Source organism: Castor canadensis, chromosome X, assembly GCF_047511655.1.
Source record: "Castor canadensis chromosome X, mCasCan1.hap1v2, whole genome shotgun sequence".
NCBI classification, from domain to species: domain Eukaryota; kingdom Metazoa; phylum Chordata; class Mammalia; order Rodentia; family Castoridae; genus Castor; species Castor canadensis.
The window spans coordinates 94,710,742-94,716,905 of NC_133405.1; positions in this window are offsets into that span (position 1 = coordinate 94,710,742).

The window sequence follows — 6,164 nt, forward strand, 5'->3', positions numbered from 1 at the left end:
TACAAATCAATGCCAATACTTAGAAAATCTGACTCAGTTGACAGATAAGTACTTGTCAGAGTCATTTTCCATGGACTTGTCTGTAAATGCTCCAGAAAAATCACCAGTGTAATGACTAATCTCAAATAACCATGATTAAAATTTTGAAGAGCTGTTTAGCAATTAACAGAACAGTCTATTTTCATTGTATAAAGCATTACATCAGCATCATAATCAGATGTAATCATTCTGATTACAATTTAGGAACACATGGACAAACTTGCAAAAGGCTAGAGTCACTAGCCTTCCTTTTAATTTGGAAGACACCAGCTTGGTACAATGTTTTCCTAAAACTTTGCATTTTAGAAGACTTATATATTTGGAGAACACAAATTCATCTAATATTCAAAGGAGGCAGTAACACTTAGCATTACAATTTGAGCCTTGAATTTTGGTTAGGTAAGTTAACATACGGAGAATACTGACAAAAATCAAAACCCTAGATTTCCTGTGAGTTAGGGGAAGGCAGTATCAGTAATCCAAATAGCCCCCAATTTTAATGCTCAATTGCATATCATATATATAAAAATGTTTACCTAGCCAAGTCAAACAGATAACAGGACTGCCTAAATGACAGGCCTGTTAGCACTTGACCACAAATAGCTGAATGTCAAAGGTTCTGTTGACCAGTTCAGTATGTATGAGGTTTAGATACAGTGCATCTTAGATAAAAGAGAACATCAGCTATTTTACATGTACTATACTTACATGCTTTTAATTTGGCAAATGTTTACACAACATTTAGATAATTTAAATACATATCTCCACAGATCTTTAGTCACAGACACATGTAAGACACTAGCTATATTAGAACCACTTAAAAGAATTTTTACTTAGTTTAAACTTAGTTTCCTCAGAAGAGAAAAACCTGATTAAAATCAATAAACACAAGCAGTTATTGACAAAGATTAGACATGGAGTTAGGAAACCTAATGGCTGAGAGTTATGGCTTGGATGTTGATAAGAAATTACATCCTAGACTGCTGATGTTAACATAATGTATAGAGACATACAGCAGGATGACCTGCATACAGCCCTTGGAGCCCCCCTCAGAAAATAACAGGCTCAGTCACTGAGTGCTAGTGACATACAACCTAGTCTTTTAGGACTAAGCATCTTTTTTTCTACAGACCTCCACAAAAGCTTGAGGTTCCAGGACCTCAATGCAGCACCTCACATTCCAGTGTGCCCACAATACTACCAAAAGGGTGTACCCCTACTTTTTCTCTATTTGGCTTTACATAATTAAGTTTGTTTTGTCCTTGTGGTTTACCTGTATAAAAGAAAAGGCTTTTTTAAAAAGTGCTATATCAGTACACTAAATTTTGGCCTTAGATTTTAGTTTTAGAAAATTCTTTAGGTAAATTTTAAATTATAGCCAACTTAATCACACACATAAATTCCTGACAAGCTTTAAGACCTCAATTTGCATCTTGAAATACCCTTTAGAAAATTTTGAATTTAGATAATGTTTTTCATGAAATATTCTTAGTAGCCTTATACTTTAAAAGAAGACCCAGGGAGAAAAGCAATCTTAAACTGTTGTTTTTTATACAATGTCAACCTGCAAAAACACATTTGCTAATAGATATGCCTATACTTGCTAAGCAGGCATTCTTACCACTTGAGCCACTCCACCAGCCCAATAGATATAACTATAAAAGAGTATTGAATGCAAATTACACTTACAACAGAATGACACAGATTAATGTTACTGTCCATAAATTTTTCCTTTAGTCCAAAAGCAGATGATAATTTTTATAAAAATTTGACAACATTTTTATAAAAATGTGTACATTTTGGTTAGATCTGGTTGGGATAAGAATTTTAGGTAGCACTTTGAAGAGAACAAATTTTGCATATTAGATATATAATATTATCTCAAGAACTATCCTAAAAAATGTAGAGTAATTTTCTAAATGACTCCTCTGAACTAGACAATTCTTCTATAGACCCTACCCTTTCTTTTGCACATTTCCTTCAGTGTAATGTGGAGTGTTTTTGGTTTAATGGAAGGTCCTCTTTTTTTCTTGTATAATTATTTTTACCTAAGATACTTTTTTCCTATAATATTAGCATGCTTTCTGCTCTTTCTTTTAGGTAGTAGTACTGATTAGATAGAAATAATAGGATTTGGTTGTGTGGAAGATGAGAGAAAGAAGGCTTCTCTAGATAGAGAGTACTTATATTTTGCTTATTTTTCACATTTCAACTTGCTGTGTGTTGATCTTAAGTCTATAACTCTTGAAAAATCCCCAAACAATTCAAATTCTGTCTGTGCAGCCACTTATATAAAGAGAGTAAGAGTTATATTGGGAGCATAGAGGTTATACAAAGATGAAAATAACCTCTTTTTCAAGTTCTTAGTAAAGAAAAGTAATTTCAATGCTCGCATTACTGCTAGAGATTCTAAAACATTTCTTGAATGAAAAGCATGCACACCTCTCATTGTTATTGTGCCTCTTTGATATTCCTGCTTGCATAAAGTCAGACAATGTACTATGAAATAATTATAATATTTTTATTCCTTTCAACAATCAGACTCTTCTTATCTCTATAAATGAAACTATATTACATTTGATGAGTGTGGCTGCCAAAAAAGGATGCAAAGCTGGGTATTTAGCTGCTCCATGTTGTGTGGTAATTGTTTTGATTAAGGAAATTTATGATGTACATTAAAATAGAAATGCTTTTGATAATTTTTGTCTGAAATCACAATTTTTATTTTTAATTGAGGACACTTAAAAACAGTTACAAAGGAAAATCTAAAATATCTAAATTGTTGCCAACTGTGTGTAAAGTATCTTGTGGGTTTAATGGATATTTTGTTTGTCTAATGTTTCTTAAGTATAAATGTCTTTATAGAAAATTCAGTTCTTGTGGAGAATAGGAAATGTCTTGTATATTGAACTAGTTCTTTGTGTTATTTTGATACTTGAAATAAATAGAAAGTTCTTTGGTCCTAAAAAAAAAAAACATAGAGATGTTTTTACTTAGACCTGTCAAAATATCAATTTAAGTATGCTTAGATGAGCTCAAAATATGCAAAAATTTTATTTAGTTGCCATAAGTATGTTGGCCAGTTATTTTAGGAGACTTATACTAATTGGCATACTCAAAATACACACAATAATGCACAAAAATAATTGCATAACTTCAGAGTGCAAGCTTAAACAAATTATCCTTTTGCCATTATTCTTAGTAGCATATTAGTCAGCTAAATTTTTTCCTAGGGGACAAAATAGACTTTGTTAAAATTCTCCCTAGGGGATATCAGGATTTTTGCCAACTATGTGTCTGCCATTCTGACATAATTACAAAGATTGTCACTATGGGGTTGGGCCTACTTGAAGAAGACATGGTGGTTCCATCATGGTGGCAGCATTTCCTGTGACCACATGGTTTTTCCAAAAGCGTTTTCACATGGAACATAAAGCCATGTTATATACTACATACAGGCCCAAAACAGAAACACAAATGGAAGGCTTATGGATCTGTCTGGCCCTTAACTAGTAGTACAGAAAGGAAAGAAAGTCTGAGAAGAGGCAAAGGACAGAATAACAAGGTCAAGAAGACAAGGAATGGGGTTTAATTCTTTAGGAAACATATCAGAGGAATTACAACAGAAAAGATTGAATAAGAAAGTCAGATTTCTTGATCTGGCAGTCTGCTATAAGTTGGCCAAATCACATTACAAAGAATGGATCTGTAGGAGTAAAAGGTATGCTCCCCCTGAGAGACAGATGTCACTCCCGGTAGCAGGGGTTTATTTTTCTATTTGGTCTGGCAATCTCTCTATAAAGGGAAGGGTTTTGATATAAGGCCATATAGGCATGCCCATGTGGCACCTCTGACCTTTTTTTTTTTTTTTGATTCCCCAGTTGATATTAAGGCCAGGATACATTACAATAAAAGACAAAATGCTTTTCTTCTGGTCAGATCTTTCCCATAAGACAGAGAGGATCTGGGGTGGGGAGGGAGTTCTCCCTAGAGGTGTGGAACTTCCAGACACTCTCAGAGCATCCACTTTACATCAATAGAAATAATGGAGTTCAAATTGTCACTCTGATATAACTCCAGGGTCAAATGTCTCTACCCACAGCTCAGATATGGGTACTCTTCCTTCTGTTAGCCTTCCTTCTGTAATACCATGTCTTACCCCTGCATGAGGGATTTTGGGGTGAAATGCTGGTTCTGTGTAATAACCCAGCTATTACCCTGGTGAAGAAAAATGTCAGATAAATATGCTGAAAAAGCAAAGCAAACTAAGGTGAAATTAGGCTTTTATCAATTTTTCTCAGAAGAGTGACTTGGTCATTTAGTTGGACTGGAAGAGGGGCCTGGCATCCAGGGAGCTCGGGGATTCACAGGGGAAGCAGGTAAGAGGGGAACCACTGAGTGCAAGGCTGTAAGCACTCTTGTAGCCTTTGCTTCATCCTGGTATGACTGTCCTCCAAGCTTTCTCCAAGCTCCAGAAAGAAGGAGCTGCTTCTCCATTCATCAAATCTGCCAGTAGGTTCTTGAGTTCTGAGTGGAACAGACCTCAGCACAGATAGACATTCAAGAAGTTATAGTCAATTTCCAAGGGAGAGGTGATGGGGAAGGGCTTTCATGCTTTCTTCCAAGTCCAGTTTGGGTTTTTTCATTGGCCAGCCCAGTCTTCTTTCCCTTCAACTTCCCACTGGCCATGACTCAGGTGTCCCATGTAGGTTGGGAATGGAGGAGTTACCTCCCAGATGTAACCATAAGAACAAAAGAGTGAGGAAAGAGCATATAGCAGAGATGGCATTTTGAGATATGAGGGCTCACCTTCTGATTATCTCATGGCTGGGCTCACCAAATATGTTGTAGGCTTTATCAATCCCTAATCAGAAGATTCCTAAAATCTTTATGTCCCATGTGGGAGCATCCAGGCAGAACACATGAATGTAGTAGTAAGGGAGGTAATATAGTTTATTAAAGGTAAGGGGGAGGCATCACAAAAAGCAATGGTGGCCCCACCTGGCCAGCTGGGTCAGGTGGGATGGGAAAGTGCATGTTAGAAAAAGGAATGATGGCTCTGTTTCAAGGCCTTTTTAAATCACCATCAATCTGTGAGGGGGAAAGATTTGGGCAGTCCCTGGGCTAGGGTGATGGATCATTCTGCATACACCTATGCTAATTCTCAGGAGCCCTAATTTTATGTGAATAGAGAGCTTCCATAGGGTGTTTGTTTGTTTGTTTGTTGCCTAGCTAGCACAGGATTTACAACTAAAAGTGAGGTTGACAGGGTGTGAGAGAGTGTCTAATCTGAAATGCTTTAGGTTAAGTAATTTGATGCCTGCCTGCATCTCTATAGCTTCCCTATTTCTAACTGCTACAGCTCCATAGATATATACAATTGTCAAAAGTGATCAAATTGAATAGGTACAGTCTATGCATTTTGATATATGTAAATTATTTCTAGATTTTTTTAAGCAACTGTGGTAAACTTCTTGTGGGAAGTCTCAGCATCCCCCTCTGTGGCAGAGCCAATTGTTCAACTTTCATACTGTACAGATGTCTCAGAAGCATCCATATGAACTAGTTGGGAAAATTCTTCAGTGGAAAGAAGTATGGCATTTGGATTGTCATCTTCTTCGAATTACACGCCAGGTTTGAATCAAATTGGGCTGTAATCTCCATTTCATTGTACTCTAGGTGAACCAATGGTTCCATGTCTGCACTCTGACCTTATCTATTTAAGTTTTAACAACAGTAATTAGTCTACTTGTGACACAGCCTGTCTAAACATTAATATCTACAACTGTTTCACTGTTGCAAGGAAGTAGGTTTAATTTTCTTCTCCACAGCTAGTCACATACCTCTGAAGTCTGTATGCTCTGAAGTTTGAGCAACTCTGTGTCATCTTTCATTTGAAATAATCCTGGAAATATTGAAGGAAGATTAGGGGCAGAAGGTATCTGTGGCTTTTCAGAAATTCTGAGGACCAACATTCCTTCAACAACACCCAACTCAGCATCCACATTTTTGTCCTTGATGTCATGAAGTTTTATTCAATGTGTCTAGGAGTAGGTTGACTTTTATTTATCCTACTGGGGTTTGATCTGAGAACTTATGTCTTTCTTCAAATCTGGAAATTGGTA